The sequence below is a fragment of the Nesoenas mayeri genome (genome assembly GCF_963082525.1).
Source record: "Nesoenas mayeri genome assembly, chromosome: 13".
Classification (NCBI taxonomy): Eukaryota; Metazoa; Chordata; class Aves; order Columbiformes; family Columbidae; genus Nesoenas; species Nesoenas mayeri.
Window position 1 is genome coordinate 20,595,617 of NC_137550.1, and position 16,847 is coordinate 20,612,463.

Consider the following 16,847-nt stretch of genomic DNA (forward strand, 5'->3'; position numbering starts at 1 on the left):
CAGCATTGGGACATGCCCGTCCTGTCCCGGTCCCTAGCATGCAGCTGGCAAACAGAGCAGGGTTTGGACCTGCAGGACTGAAGTGACAAGGCTCACGCTCTACCTCACACACACATCCTTATGAGCCATCAGAAACACATTAAACCTCCCCGGCACTGCCGCTTTTCTCGGGGACATCAGTGGACACCAGCTGTCCCTCCTGCCCCACCAGGAACACCCACATCAGCCGCTGAGACTGCAGGCAGAGAGATACCTGGTCAGAACGCCACCAAATCCACGCTATTTTAGACCAGAAGGGAAGCAAACCCCCAGGTCCCTCTCAGCCCACGCTTTCAGGCCACACTCTGCCTTTTGCATCCCTTCTGCATCCCACCTGCCTCGCCTGCCGCCCACCTTCCCCGCAGCCCCGGCTGCTGCCCCCTGCGCTTCCCAGCACCAGCGGCACGCGCCGCCCAGCCCCCCGGACCGGACCGCGCTGACCCCCCAGAGCAAACAGCGAGGCCGGTCCCCCCGCCCCTCCCTGCCGCTGAGATGGAGAGCGAGGAAGAGGAGGAAGAGGAGGAAGAGGAGCCGGGGCTCTGCCAGCGCCCGACAGAACGGTCCCGTTCCGCACTCACCTGCGCGCCCGCGCCGTCCCCGTCCCCGTCCCCCCCCGCAGGGAGCAGCGGCCGCTGCGCGGCGGAGCCGCAGCCCCAGGGACCGCCCGGAGCCCCCGGCCCGGCACCGGCCCATCGCTCCGCGGCCGAACGGGCGAGCGGCGGCGGCTCCTCCCCCGCGCCCCGCGGCCCCGCCGCTCCGGCCGCCCCCTCCCTTTCCGCTGATTTCCTCCCCCGGCCGACACTCACAGCCGTTCCTCCGGCAGAGGAAGCCGCTGGCCCCGGGACAAGGCTCCACTCTCCTCCTGCCCCGCTCCCCGCGGGACCCGCAGCATCCCCGGCGCACAGCGCTGGGCCGGGCCGGGGCTGCCACGGCCGCAACACGCTGCCCGTGAGGCAGCCCGGCTCCCGCCGGCACCCGCGCCAGCTGTCAAGGTCAACGTGAAGATGATTCACGTGTTCCACATTTCATCTGCATCCACCTAAAACTGAGTCACCAGCGGTCCGGCCCCACACGGCACCGGCGTACCTGGGAACGCGCTCGCTCCCGAGGGTGGGTTGGTGTTCCAGCACTGAGGGTGTTTCAGGCAAGATTCAGAATCTCTTCGTTAAGAAGAGAAGATGTAACCAACATGATCAGACTGGCCTGCAAACACCTCACACCTTTCTTTCTCTCATCTGACCTCTCAGGCTTTGAAAAGAAAACCACAGGAGTATTACAAAGCACAGCCGGGCCGTGGTTGCACAGCCCAGAGCCTCCTCCACGTCCAGCAAAGTTCTCTCCAAAAGCACAGACGAATTACTTCAGACACAGGAAACATTACCTTTCCTTGCATGTTTAATGCTGCTCACATGTCAAAGCTTTACCAGAGCAAAACCATTGTACAGCCAACCCTTTCTCTCAGCTTTCAATGTATTTTCTCATATTTTCAAGGAAGTAACCACACTCAAAACTTCCCTCTTGACCCTTTTGGCCTCGTGCAAACTACCCAGGGGCTGCAGATACAAATGTACTTTCTTGCCTGCAATTTATTTCCAGTCTGTTTCCGTCACTTCTTGCTGCCATGGGAAAACGCTGGCGACACGCTGGGCACAGGGCGGGCAGAGGGGCCTCTTCCCAGCCCACCCTCTGCGCCCCGAGCGCCCAGCAGCGCGGCCAGCGCCAGGACAGCCCTCGCTCAGCCAAGGCTCTGCCATGCCAGCCTTCAAATAAAACCACTCCGCTGGTGATGGGATCCTGCTGTTCGGGGGGAATCTGCGTTTGGTTAGCTACAGGAAACGGAAAAGCCTCCAGACCCTGGAATCAAAGCCCCAGAAGGATGAAGGGGGTGAGCTGGGGGATGGGAACCAGTTACTGCAGCAGTCGCTGAGTTTCAGAGTTACAGAAGGTTTTATAGGCAGAAGAGGAACAAGGACAAGAAATGGCCCTGTTCCGTGGGCTGGAGGGGCCTCTTGCCTCTGAGAAATCATTTCCCCATGATCATTTATTGGAAAAACTGAAGTGTGGCCAAGCTGGTTTTGATTTTCTTTTAAAGTATTTTTTCTGATTTCATGCTTTCAGCTGGTTTCTCAGGAGCTGGCCGCGGCGGGACAGCGCTCAGCAGCGGGGGGGCAGAAGGGCTGGAAAAGGGGGGGCCGATCCGGCAGCCTTTGCCTATTTGCCAAAAGAGCACAAAGGTGACACGAGAACAACCCAAAAGTGTCCAAAATTGCTGTGGGCCAAGATATAAAGCGGAGTCCTGTGCATGCCCATATCACTGCCGTGGTGGTTCCTATTAATTAACCAAGGTTGTAATTGCGTGCATGGCTCCGTGGGTTTCTATGAGCGTTCTCTGCAGGGCTGCGGGGAAGCAGCAGCACGAGGCCGGCGGCTCTGGGGACGTGTGCGGGTGTCACGGGGGCAGCGCCGGGGACGGCAGCGCCTGGCACAGCACCAGGCGTGTTGTGTTGGAGCCACCAACCCGTAAATGTCCCCAGGCAGGGGACAGCGGGAAATGTCAGAGCTGGCAGCCTTGGCTCTGCCCAGAGCCTTTAGCACCAGCCTAATTTCTCAGGGAAATTAAACCAATATGGATAAATACATATCAAAGAACTCAGCAGTTCAAAAATAGCCTCCGAGGTTCGCTGAGGAGGCTGGAAAGGAAACGCTGGAGATGGTGTCTGGAGCCTCAGGAGATGCTGTCCCCAGCTCCCGAGAAAACCTCTGATGGAGAGAAGCACGAACTGTTTGTTTGCTCTGAAGCTGCCCTGGCAGGGTGATTTTAGTGTAAATATTCCTGCTCAGGAATTATCTTTTTACCCTATTAAAAACTTTTCAACTACTTAGAGCGAACCACAGAGCACTTCACCCTCACCAGGCAGGAGTTCAATTCCCAGTGATGGGTGAGTGGCCCAGGAGTGTGGCCACGGGGGCTGTAACAGAAGGAGAATGAGAATATTTGAGAAAGAACCCTCTTCCTTTATGAAAACGAGCAGAAGAGTGGCAGAGCCCATCCGAGGGTACTTTGGGACTGAGGTTGGTGTCTCAGGGTGATTCAGCAGACTGACCCCACAGGCAGGGAGGAGGAAGCAGCAATGCAGACACGTCACTCCAAAACCACTAATAATCACATTCGGTTCAGCTTTTCTATTTCCTACCCCCTGGATGGGGATCCAGACCCGTGACCGCGTTTTCCACCGCGTAACAGGCAGCGACTGCTCTGGAGTTTCGGTGCTCCGGAGCCCAGCATCCCACCGCACGCCGGTGTCCCCCTGGCACCGACGGTCCCTGCGTGTCCCCGCGTGGCCACGCGCCCTCCGGCAGCCCCGGCTGCCCAGCCTGGCCACGCAGTGACAGAGCAGCAGAGACCAGTCCCCCTGTTCTCCTGACAAACAGGGCACCGGGCGCACAGCACACACCAGACGAGGAACAAAGAGCTCGTCCTGCAGACCAACAGAACCGGTGCAGCAGATTTTCGTGTAAAGAGAGAAGAATAACTCAGCTGTGACAACATATCAACAACAGCTAAATTTAGCGGGTTATTTCTGGAGATCCAGATGCTGGGTAAATACAACCTTATTCTTTCACATAGGGGCAAAAGTTCAGCAGAGTCCCTCATGCTTCTTTTCTCTGTTATTTCACCATGCCCAGCCGCAAAGGCCCCTTTAGAAAGGCTGTGACATCGTCATTGCGCGCTGCGCTGGAGGGAGCCGCCAGCTCCGTCCCTGTCCCTCGGCACTTCAGGGAGGCCACTGCTTAGTGACAGCGGCAGAGCCGCTCCCGACCCTGCTTCTGAGACCCGGCGCTGCTGTGGGCAGGAATTCACTCGGGGACGTGGTTTCTGCGTGCGCGGCTGCGCAAGCCCTTCCTTTCTGCTTTGTCCAGAACAATACGTGGGAAGCGGAGGTTGGAGAGGAAGCGGAGGGCTCGGAAACCCGTGGAAACCTGGCCTGGGAGAGGAGCGCTGTGGGAGGGACGGGAGCCGGGTGCTGGGAGCGATGGGGGAGCCGGGAGAGGCACATCCCCAACACTTACCAGGATAAACGTAGCACCATCTCAACCCTGCCTCGTGCCGTTGTCTCAAGAGCTGAGATCCTCTTGTTGCCCACCCCTAAGAGACTAAAACATCATCAGGGAAGGGGGTGGCACCTCCCGAGACCACTGTCTGAATGTTTCCTTAAGTGACCCCCATTTGTCAGAGCGCGTTCTGGGGATGCTCAGCTAAGAGGACAGCAAGCGACTGCCCTGGCCTCTTCCCAGAGCTTCAAACACCCCAGGGCGGGTACAGACTGACAGCGGGCTTGCTCCAAGCCAGCACAACCCACGTGAAAGGGAAAGCTCCAGCCACGCTCCGCTGGGCTTCGTACTTTGCACCAAAATCCTCGCTGTGAATGGGATCTGTAAGAGTCTTCCCTGCCCTTCCCTCGTGCAGGGCTCTTTAAAGCTTTCTAACAAGCTCTTGATAGTCATGTTGTTAATCTCTCCCACAAAAGGGCAAGAGAGACCACCCAGGATTACCTCTGGAGCTCTGTTCACAAAGCACCTTTTGTCGCTCAGAGCTTTCCTGTGCTCCTAGGCTCTTGCACCAGCGGCTCGAAGCTCACCCAGCCCTTACGTGGATGAAAAACAAGAGGCCGGCTCTGTGCCCTCCAGTTGGGGAACTGTTCAGATCCCGGCACATCCCACGGGCTCCCTGGAGGCAGCAACTTGCATTGCCCAGCACCGCTCCTGCCGCCTTTGCTGCTGCTCCGGAGCCACCACCCGTGGGATCTGCTGCTCCAGAGCCACCACCCGCTGGATCTGCTGCTCCAGAGCCACCGCCTGCGGGACCCGATGTGAGCTCTGCCGAGAGCTGAGGAGCTGGCACAGCACCCGGGGTCCCTCCACTTCCAGCCACGTCTGACAGCAGGACCGGGCCAGGTTTACTTCTGGGGGTGTTGCTTAGCAAAGAGTCTCCACTAGACCAGCTAACTGAGTTATAAACTGCAGGACCTCTACACACCTTGTCCACAAGCAGGTCCGCGTCTGGCAGCAGGGCTGTTTGTCCATGGCTGAACACGAGGACAGGACGAGCCCCAGAGCATCTCTCCACCCCCGGCAGAGCAGCACCCAGGACCAGCTGTGCCACTTCACACCAGTCTGGCAGCAGGACCCTGCAGCTCTTAAAATGAGCAGTGTGCTGTGTCCTGTCTGGGAGCCCACAGCCTTGTTCCCAGACCTGGTCCCCAGCCCCTCAGACGCACCCCTTCTCCTCCTCCTCGCCCCGCAGACCACTGCCAGCCTCCAGCCCGCCCGGCACCCACAGGCTCCCCGCGGCAGGGTGGCCCCGGCCCCCAGCCTCCCCCCGGGCTTTGCAGAGGGCTGGTCGGGGCAGACGCAGCCCCTGGGCCCTGGTGCAAGAACCACAGCTCAGCAGGAGCTGCCCCCGGTTCACATCTCATCACACCCAGCTGGGGGGCTCCGAGCCAGGAACCCTCCCCGGAAATGCCCTGCAGCTCCTGATGAGCTTGTTTGCAGGGGATGAAGTTGTTCACCACAAAGAGGAGAGGATCTGAAAAGGCACCAGAAAGGAATGGAGCTGCTGCCGCCTGGGCTGCCCTGGCTGAGCAGCTCCCGGTGCCAGCAGCGCCGGCAGCACTGGCGAGGGGCTGCTCTGATCCGCGGGGTCCAGCGCACACACCGCAGCTGGGATGTCACCCTGGTCACCAGTGATGATTGCGGCGTACAGCCAAGCCACATCTGCAGCCGGGAGGGAAAGGATGGGGCCAAGGGGGAGCTGGGCACGTCCTGGGGTCCCTTCGGCACCGCCGGGGCTCAAGGGGTGGCCGGCTGGCACTGCCTTGCACTGGCTGCATTTGCTGCCCCTTTGAAAAGCAGCAGTTCGGGGAACATGCGCACTGCTGGCAGGAGAAACCAGAAGCCCGGCACGAGGAGGATCCTCTCCTTCTCGTGACCCCTGCCCACCACGCAGCAAGGGCATTCCTGCCCAGAAAACATGGTCACGCTTACCTGCATCTTTTTTGTCTTCCAGCAACGTGAAACACTGTGAAAAGAAAGAAAAAAGAAGATAAATCATTGTGTTATCTTTCTGATTTTGACATTCACAGTCCCCTGCCACTCGCGGTCGGGCTCTGCGGGAGCCTTTCCCACGGCCCCGGGACCCCCCTCTCCTTCCGCCGGGGGTGCCCTGGGGGAGAGGGGCTGACCCGTCTCCCCGCGGCTGCGCCTGCCCCGGAGCAGGTGCTGGTCCTGTGCCCGCGCCCCGCAGCGCGCGGGGAACCGCAGAGCATCGGAGCCGGCCGCGTTTGGACAGGGCGGCGCTCGCCCCTCACGTCTGCTCTGCCGAGCTCTGCCCGGGCCGTGCAGCCGGCACACGCGGCGGGACCAGCGAGCGGGGCGAGGGCTGCGGCGCTGAGCGGGGGCTGCTCCCCCAGGCCACGGCAGGGAAAAGGGGTCCCTGTGCTAAAGGGGGGCCTCTTCTCTCCTGCCGTTCTGTCCTGGCCCTAATGCCCTCTTTTTCCCGTGAAATCTGCCACCAGCAGCAGCTCCACCTCATTTAACCTGGAAAGAGTGTTAATCCCACAGACAGAGTCCTGCACATTCTCATCCTTCAAGAAATTCCTCTGCTGGTCCCAGTGAGCAGCAGGGACGTGCTAAGCTCTCTGGAGACAGCAGGGACAAGACAGCTACTAATATTATTAATGAATTTCACAAATGTCATTTTTAGACTCAACTATTTTGGGCTTTGCATTGAAACCCCAGGGGAACAGCCTGCATTCCACATCCATGTCACCACGGCAGAGCCACTCGCCCGACGCACCCGGTGCACAGCACGGGCTGGAAAGGGATTTTACTGCTTTTGCCAGCCAAAACTCCTGAAATCCACACTAATAACACCTCCAAAATCTGCCCAGCACACCTACCACCCCACAGGCTGTGGTACTGTAGCTTTAACACAACAAATGGGGGCAGTCGGAGAGAGTTGCACATTATTAAGGTGGCAGATGAGAAATTAAACCCAAATGAAAAATACCAGATGCCATGAGAACCGCTGCTGCAGGAAAGTAGAAACTCAGGGCCTCTGGTCTCACTGCTCTTTTGTCACCCCACATCTCTGCACACATCCCACACCCATACAGACACCCCCATCCCTGCACACATCCCACACCCATACAGACACCCCCATCCCTGCACACATCCCACACCCATACAGACACCCCCATCCCTGCACACATCCCACACCCATACAGACACCCCCATCCCTGCACACATCCCACACCCATACAGACACCCCCATCCCTGCACACATCCCACACCCATACAGACACCCCCATCCATGCACACATCCCACACCCATACACACACCCCCATGCATACAGACATTCCATATCCATACACACATCCCCATCCATACAGACATCCCACCCGTGTTCGGCCAGGGCTGCCGGCTCCGGGACGCTGGTGCCATCGCTGACGGGCAGCGACAAGCGCAGGACACACTGACCAACCCATCCGCACACGGCCCATCCAAAATTAACCTTTCACGTGTGCATGGGGCCCGGGCATGGCGTCCCTCTGGTCCCTCTGGAGCAGATGACACCACACACGAGCCCCAGCCCCGCTTGGCCCCCCCGCCGCCCCTTCCAGCAGCTTCTCCTGACGCTCGGAGGTGTCGGGGACGCCGTTCAGCAGCCGGTTCTTACCCTGGCTCTCTTGAAGCAGGCCCAGAAGAAGTCCAGCAGCGGCATGGTGTGCCGGGCGCGGGGCGGCGCGGGGCCCCACTAGAGCGCGGCGCGGGGAGCCCCCCCCGGCACCCCCATGGCCGCTGCGGCAGAGCCGGCGCGGGGAGGAGGCAGCGCTGCGGCGGAGGCGGGTCAGCGATTCAAACCCTGCACCGCTACGCAGTTGGTTGTGAACAGGCTTGGCTGGCGATTGAAATTCCCTGAAGATTGCGAGTTTTAAACAGCTCCAGCTTTGCTTCCTGCCTCGAAAGCAGCCGCGCTCCGCTCCCAGGCAGCGGGACGGGACGGGGGACAGGAACACCCGAGCAGCAGGAATGGGAGTTTCGCTGTCAAAGGCACATGTAGGACGTTGGAAACTCAAACCCCAGATGGTTTAGGTTTTCACTCCGGCCCCTGCTCCAGCTCACCAGCAGCAGTCACAGACACGCTCGCGATGCCGTCCCCTCCGAGGGACAAGCCGTACCCACGCGCTCACGTTGCTGTCCCCAGATGCCCCCACCACGAACTCCTGCGTGCTCCGGCACAGCCAGCCTGACCCCCAGGCAGCGGCAGCGCTGGCAAACCTGCAGTGTCACCCCAGCGCGGGCAAAACGCAGGGGCCCCCGTCACCAGGTGTGGCCTGGCCGGTCACTCCAGCTCTGTTCACAGCTCCTTATCTTCCCTCGCAAACATTTGTGCAAGCTGAGCGTTTGTTCACAAGAAGGACCATAACAAAAGGCAATGCCACAGGGGTTTGTGCCAGCCATCCGGCACACGGGCCCAGGGCTGCAAGGCTTCCTGCAGGCGCACAAAGCTCCCAGCAACCGGTGATTTCCAGGGTTACCCAGAGCAAGCAATGGCAAGTGCTGAGCCATGCTCCCCACGACACCGGTAGGAGCCCAGCAAGCCTGTGGCACCGCTCCTGCCCAGTGCCCCGCTGGTGTCTGGCTCCACGTGCCCCAGGGGACGACCCCCGCATGCCCCAGGGGACGATCCTGCCCCTGCACAGCCCGGGGCCCCGCTGGCCCCAGGACAAGGCTCTGCCGGGACTGCGATCCCCAGCAGCTGGTGTGCGCAGCAGCTGGGCGCTCTGCCCGCTGTCAGCACGGGGGAGCAGGATGCGGTGCTGCAGCCCCCGAGGTGGGACCAGCACCTCGGCAGAGCACCCCTGCGCATCTTGGGGCCACCGTCACTGCTTGTTCCTGCCTGTCACCAGTGCCCTTCAGCCCGCCTGGCTCTGCGCACGCGGGGGGCACTGACACAGCCCCCAGGCGCTGGTGGGGGGACGAGCATCAGGGAGAGGAGCAGAGGGGCAACAAAGCACCATGGCCATGGTGGGAAGGACCGGGTCCCTGGCAGTACCAGCACAGGACATGCCACGGCGTGTGGCAGCTCCTTCCAGCCACAGCCACCACCGCTGCTGAGCCAAGGGGCTGCTCGGGCCCCAGACCTCCCTCACAGCAGGAGCAGCGCCAGCCTCGCCAGTGCTCTCTGCGACAGAGCGCGACAGCGGTCGCAGCTCCTGGGGACAAGGCAGGGGCTGGAGCACAGACAACCAGGATGCAAGAGGCAGAGATGCTGCGCTCGCCTGGAGAAGATGCCATTGGCCACCACCACCTGCAGCATCCCGCAAACCCGACCTGCGCTCAGGGCCCCCGGATCCGCAGCGCTGCCCCAGCACGGCACTGGCGGCACCAGCAGCACCACCATGGCCCAGGCGGCACCAGCGTGGTCCTGGCGGCAACACGTGGGTGGCATTGGTCCCGGCGCCGGCTCCAGCTGCCTCTTTCCATCTCCCCCTCGCTCATTCCTCAGCAGCGTTTGGCATCGCTCCCAGGCTTGGCACCGCCCGCGGCTCCTCCACCGTGTCCCCTGTGCTACTGAGCCAGCGCAGTGGGGCTGGGACACCGAGGTGCAGTGTCAGCTCTGTGCTTCAGCCTCTTTTCTCCTCCTTTAAACACCCAGGGCTGGGAAGACGGTGTCACCTCTACAGGACACTTGCCCGGGGTCACCTTTCCTAGCAAGTGTCTTAGGGGGGACGTGCAATGGCCCCTTCCAGCGAGCACGGGCAGCACGTGAAGTGGCAAACAGCCATCGGGAAGGCAGTTGTGGCAGACGGCCGGAGGGCGCTCTGTCCTGCCCAGACCTGGGCAGTGCTCGCGGAAAGGTGAGAAGCTATGCACAGCACGGGCACCGCGATCGCAGCCCACCGGAGCGGTGCTGCCAGACACGGCCCCCAGCAGCAGCTGGCGGCTGCTCCGCAGTGGCAGCAGGGGCAGCAGGGGCAGCAGGGGCAGCAGGGGCAGCAGGGGCAGCAGGGGCAGCAGGGGCAGCAGGGCCTCCTCCCGCTTCCTCCAAAGCAAAAAAAGAGAAGGAAAAAAAAGAGTGAATGCAAATAGAAGAAAGCTGTCTGCTTCCCAGGGCCTGCAAGACAAACCACAGAGGCTTCTGCATACTTGTGCAGCTTCTTCCTGCCCAGTCATCCCAAAAGCATCCAAGTAATTTTAAATCTAGGATCCTCCTTTAACACACCAGGATACCACCCTTGATAAGAATAGGTCCCCGGGACTGGACACCCTGCAAAGCGCCTGAAGTCTGCAGGCGCCGAAGCCGTTATTTCTGCAAGCGATGCCGGGACACGGCTCCACTGCTGCATTTGTCCAGCCCAGCGTTTCTAAGGTACCTGCTCCACAGACTCCTGCAGGAAAAACAAAAGCAATTTCTATTAATTCTCACTCTATATGTATCACTATCACCTTCAGACTTCTGTGAGAGCACATTTTAAACTCCAGTTCATTTTAAAAGGCTGAATCTAACGAAAGCCCCACCCCGTACGCACTCACTGAGCGTTTTGCAGGTGGTGACCGCCCGCCCGCCCCACGTCCTGCCCGCGGTGACCAGCACTGGGACGGACACCGGGACACCGAGCCAGACCCAGCACTGCCACAAGCATCTCTGTAAGTCACGGGACAGGGCCGGTGTTTCGGAGAACAGGTACAGCCTCTTCTCACAGCAGATCCTCACCCAGAGGATCCCCCAGCGCTGTTCTGCCCCACTGCAGCCTGGCTGCTGCGCGAGGCACCCAGCACAGCATCCACACCGGCGGACTCGCCAGCCGGCGCAGCCAGTGCCGCTGCTGGCACCGCTCCCCGGGACGGGCAGCGCTGGGGCCACCGGCAGCCCCGCGAGCCCCACACACGGGGATTTTCCACGGGCTGCTGTGCGCAGGCATTTCCCGAGGTGGGGAAGGAGCCGCCGCTGCAGCACAGGCATATTCTCATTAGCATATTGGGAACAGTGACCCTTTTATTGAGTAGGGTGGAGCTGCCGGGGCAGGGCTGGCAGCGCCGGGCAGGGCTGTGGCACCACGGGGGCGGGCGGAGGAGGGTGGTGAAGGTGTAAAACCAGGGGCCTGCGGGGCCCAGGGCCAGGGCTGAGCCCTCCCGCACCCAGGCAAGGGGCTGTGAGGGCTCTGCCCCACACCACCCCACGGCTGCAGTGCCGGTCCCAGCATGGACCTCAGCACTGGGCTCCAGCCAAGGTCCTGCTGGGCTGGGTGCTGCTGCGCCACCACAGCTGGCCCAGAAGCCCACGGAGGTAGGGGACCATGGCACAGCAGCAGGACATGTTCCCAACTTCCCGCTGGCCTGTGGGCACCGGTGAGCGCCCTGCCCGCCTGCCACCGCTGCTCTGCCCTTAAAAAGTTCCCCATTCAAAATAATCCCAATGTGCATGCTCCAGTCTCCAATGGCGTGTTCGGGAACATGAGAAAACTGTTAAGATATGGATTGTTTTTTTAACAGATGAGAGTCTAATCTCTCCAGTTCCGGTTCTAAACCAAACCATTCAACCAAAAGCCGTGTTGTCTCTCGGACAGGTACTGCAGGGCACCGCGGCTCTGCCCCGGGGGACGCAGCACCGGGCGCTGCCATGGGACGGTGAGCAGGACAAACAGTTCTGACCAGTACAAGCTCGATTACAAAAGATCCCCATCCAAAGCAATCAGCCTTGACACACGCACGTGAAGAAGGAGCCCGTTTAACAACAGAGGAGGGCTATTTCCAGTGGGGCACCAGCCCTCTCTGACGGACAATTAGGCAATTACTTAATCCCCACACGCCAGCTCTCACAGCCCAAGGAACTGCTCTGGTGAGCAGGGCAGCGCCCGCGTCCCAAGGAACCGCTCTGGTGAGCAGGGCAGCGCCCGCATCCCACTGGGGCCACAGCATCAGCCCCTGCCCCGCAGCCACGAACCCACCAGCAGTCCCACGGGCCGCCTTGGCAAGTCCCTTTCCAAAGGCTGCGGTGGAGGAGGGGACGTCCCCCCCAGCCTGTGGCACTCGTGCCCCACTGATGCGTCCCCATCCCAGCCCATGTACATTTTTCCAGCCCGGACACGCGCTGGAATGACTCGGGACCCAAGGGCCCTTTGCCTCACCCACGGCTGCAGGAATCCACCCGGCCTCCCCAGTCCCCCATAGGTCCCGGTAAGGGCTGAATCTGTGCATTTCTCCTGAAGGATGCTCGGGTTTGTAAATACCGGGAATGCCTTTACAAATATCGATTTGTTTAGTATACACACAGAAAGCAAATAAACTTTCCAGATGCCGAGTCCTCCCAGACCCGCAGAACCCCTCAGTTTCACTGACCGAGAGATGGCATCACTGAAACACGCAGTCCGTGACATTCCAGCGGAATTCCCGAAGCACGAGCTGGGAGCGCTCCTGCCCCGCCACCGGGACTCCCACGGGTCTCTGAGCCCTCAGCTGTCGGCCAGAGGGCTTGAAGACTTCAACAGCAGGAGGATTGCACCAGTGAATTCCACTAACACACAGACATCACAGCCTTGCTGAGGGGTGTCCCGGCTCCCCCCGGCTGCAGGGCGTCCAGCGGGGTCACCGGGACCCCCGTGTCCCAGCACGGGTGGCTCCTCACCCCACGCCCCGCACTCTGTGTTTGAAGCGACTGGTTGAGGTTCACGATCCTGCGGTGCCAAGGGCTCGTGATGCACGGGGAAAGCGCTCCATTTACGTGCATTTGCGAGAGCGTGGCTGACGTGGTAATGCTCTCGAGATGCTGTAGACAAGTCACACAAAGTGCAAATAGACCCACGTGATTTAGAAGGAAAATGGCTTTTCCTGAGACCTGTGTACCTGACTGATTCTAACTCTATTATACTCAAGCACCTAAGAGTGTCTGGGAAGAATCTACAGGCTCTCACACAAGGCAGAACTCCGGCAAAAACCTGCTGCTCTGCCCTAGTTTTCATATAGGCAGCCTGAAGATAAAAAGAAATACATTACAGGCTGCATTCTTTACATCTAAAAGATATGTTACATATAAAATATATTCTTACATCTAAAAGATAATTCTACACACAAAAGATATTTTTCCACGTAAAAGCAGAATGGCGACAAGCAGCTTTGCCTTCCCCATGGGAGCGTCCCAGAGCCCGGCTGGGACGCTAATCCGCTGTCCCTGAGGGCCGGCGCCAGGGCAGCACGAGGAATTGTGAGCATCTCTTATAATTAGCAAGGGCAGGGAGGCTCCGGGGGCAAGTGCACAGGCCGGCCCAGCGCCGCGCTGAGCAGGGGCAGCACGGGCACAGGCACGGCGCGCTCTGGCCCCAGGGGACGGGCAGGGACAGTCCTGGGCAGCCCCAGCAGCAGCCGGTTCAGCAGAGGCTGCAGGAGCACCCAGGGGCTCCGCGGACAGACACACGCGGACAGACACACGGCAGCGGCTGCTGGTGCAGGGAACACGCTCCTGCGGGTGCCCGGCCACCTGCCTGCCATGGCCAGCATGCTCACCAGCTAAAAAGCAGAAATCACAAGTGGCAGAGACACATCTGTCTTTCAGGTTTGTACAATGCAATGCCATTTAATAAACTAGATTTGACCTACTCCTATATTTTCGCACATAGTTCTAGCAACAGCTGCTGTCTGGGGCAGATCCCAGCCCTATTTCTGGCCGAGGCTGGGGATGAATTAGGGGACAGAGGAATCTGTGCCAGGTGCAGCGCTCTGCTCCCTGCGAGCAGGGCAGGTCTGGGCAAGCTGAACTCTGAATGACAAACCCCCACGCAGCCGCCTCTCGTGCGTGGGGCTGGACCATCCACGTGCCCAGCTTTCCACGTCCCGAGCTCACAGGCAACCCCTGAATCACCAGCACAGCGATGGCCTTCAGGTCATCGATTGCACAAAGGAGGAGAGACACTTCTCGCCTGGGGACGGCAAGTGCCCGTCCCGTGCCCGTGGCACTGCAGCCCCCGAGCTGGGCAGGAGCCGCGCGCTGCTGCTGCCCTTCCTTGGGGACACCAGCAAAGCCCAGAGGCAGCCTCAGACAACACTCCACGCAAACCCTCGTGCACACAAAACCATCATTATTTAGCAGTGAATTCTTTTCTTCCCCCGCAGCCACAGGGGCTGCCAGGCTGGTCCTGGTGAGTGCGTTCCACGCTCGGCCCCGCGCCGAAGGGCTGAGCCGGAGCCACGGGCTCGGGGTCCCTGCTCCAAAGCAACCAAGAGCTACAAAAGTGACCCTGCACCCTCCTCTCTGAGGCTGCAGCACACCGTAAAGCTTGGCTAGGCTAACGGTGTCAGGTCACAGGTGCTGTAAAACACCTTGGACAGACCGCACAGGCAGTAACCAGCAATAGCTGCCTGTCCTGTAACTGTTCCCCATGTGTTGTGCACTAACACCTCCTGCAAACACCACACAATCGCTCTGGGACATTGCTCAGCCTTTCCTCAGCCTGGTTTTGTGTTCTTCATTTCTCTCTTAAAACAGGGAGCTCTTTTTACCTGTGTAGAGGGAGCTGGTGTTTCGCGTTATGCTCTTCCCGCTGCCCGCGGCACTGGGGGAAGAGCCGAGGTTTGCCGGGCTCTGGCTGCGGCGTTTGCCCCGGGCACAGCTGGGAGGTTCGGTTCCAGCCGGTGCAGCGCAGGGGCCGCCGCCGCAGGCTCCCGGGGCAGCCGGGGCCGATGGGCAGGAGGTCAGCAGGACAGACGGCGATGGCTCCGGCACGGGCACGGCGGCAGCGCCGGGACAGCTCGTTCCCCCCGTGTCTGGGTGGCCGGGGCTGCCTCGCTGTCCCCAGGGCTCCATCGACACGCAGCTCCTCGCCGCGCTCTGCAGCACAAGCAGCAGCTCGGCAGCCGCAGCCTCGGGAGGCAGATGTGCCGAGGTGCCAGGCACGGGCAGACGTGAACACGCTGAACAAAACCCTCCCTGTTCGCTTTCCTGTGCGAGCAAACGGCTTTGAGCTCTGCAGCGTCGGCAGAGGGTGACAAGGGTCGAGGAAAACAACCCAAGTGGAAATAAGGAAGCTATCCTCTCCGCGACAGCATATGCATTTGTTTCTAGCTTTTTATTCTCGCTAGGATTGAGAATAGAATCTGGAACAAATCTTCACGACTCTCCAGCACCCGTTCCCTGCCGTGCACACCCCAGCTGCCGACAGCACGGCACTGCCCATGGGAACGACGGGGCCGCTGTGCCCGCGGTCAGCAGCGCGAGTGTCCCCCCGGCCGAGGTTGGACACTCAGGACTCACCTCCTGGGGCTGCCCACAGGCTGTTGCCCTCATGGACCTGACACGGACAAGGGGCTGCCGGTCCCACCTCTGCGCGGGTGGAACGGGACAAGCCAAGGGGGGAGGTCTGCGAGGCCGTGTCGCCCCCTTGTGACCAGCAGGACACTGTGGCCTCGTTCAGCCGAACCTGGCGCTTGCTGGCCGTGTCCCTGCTGCCACCACGGCGCAGGGCCGGCGGGACAGTCCCCGCTGTCACCCGTGGCACAGAGAGCACGGTCAGGCGCCAACGGCGAATCCTGACGTGCGCCTGCAGCAGCAGCGACTCTGTGCTGGCAGAGGGAAAGGGATTTACCCTCACCCGGGGCTCCTCCCAACAGCTGACTCACCGATGCACAGACACAAATCCAAATCCAAATCCCACGCACCCCATAGGCACAGGAGTAGCGGATTTGGTCCTTTCTCTGCCCCACCTTCGTTTAACTCACCCCAAACTCCCAGGCTGTATAAAACACCTTTTCTGTGTCCAGGTGCTGGTGGGCTCCTCTGGAGCGTCCCCGCGGGACAGGCTGCTCCCGACACCCCGCAGCACTCTGCCCGCTCACCTTCCCATGGGGCTTGATTTACATACGTAACATTAAAAACAATACATTATTTTCATTGGTATGAAATAGATTGAAATTAAATTCAGATTCAAACACATACACCAACTTCAGTTGATAAACAGTATTAAAAATATATTAGTAGGGAAGAAAGCCTGGTTTATGCATCAGAAAATCATTTGCTTTCTCTACAGCATAGTTAAACCACTTCATTAAAGGCAAGACAGCCACGTTTCTCAGCGTTGGGCTGAGGGACTAATTCCGGTTCTGGCTCCTTGACGTTTTGGAGTCACAGAACACGGTTAATCTTCAACTAATCAATGTGATGCGCATTCCCACTGACTCTCACCACTCGCTGTCTCTGCCGTTCTAAGCAATCACACTTGCCTTCTGAAAAGCGCTACGTTTTTCCGCAGATGGTCATCTTTGAGCGCAGGGCCAAGCCGCTGCTGGTGCAGCGCTCCCAGACTGGCCGCGGCGCTGCTGGAAACGCCCTCGGACAAGCGCTGCCGCGGGCTCCAGGGCTCGGCACCGCGCAGCCCCGCGGAACACGTGAACGAGGCCACGAGCCACGGCAACCGCCGCTGCTGGCCGAGGACACTCGCGTCCTCTGCTCTCTGCTGAACAACGATCAAAACACCACCGTACGTAAGACATGGAACTTTATTCAACTGGAGGCACAAAAACCCAGAAAATCTGGTTTCCTACCCACATCCTCCCAGCTAAAACCTCAGCACGAGTTACATCCTCAGTGACAGAAACCCACCTGCGGATTTTACAGCTCCAGATGATGCTTTCCGTACTGAAGGAGGATCAACGAGTCAAAAACCAGACAAAAACATTCACACCATCATACAAACAGCACATTTCTGTCTATTCTTTCAGATTAAAAACATCTCTCAACTAAAAACTTGAGTGA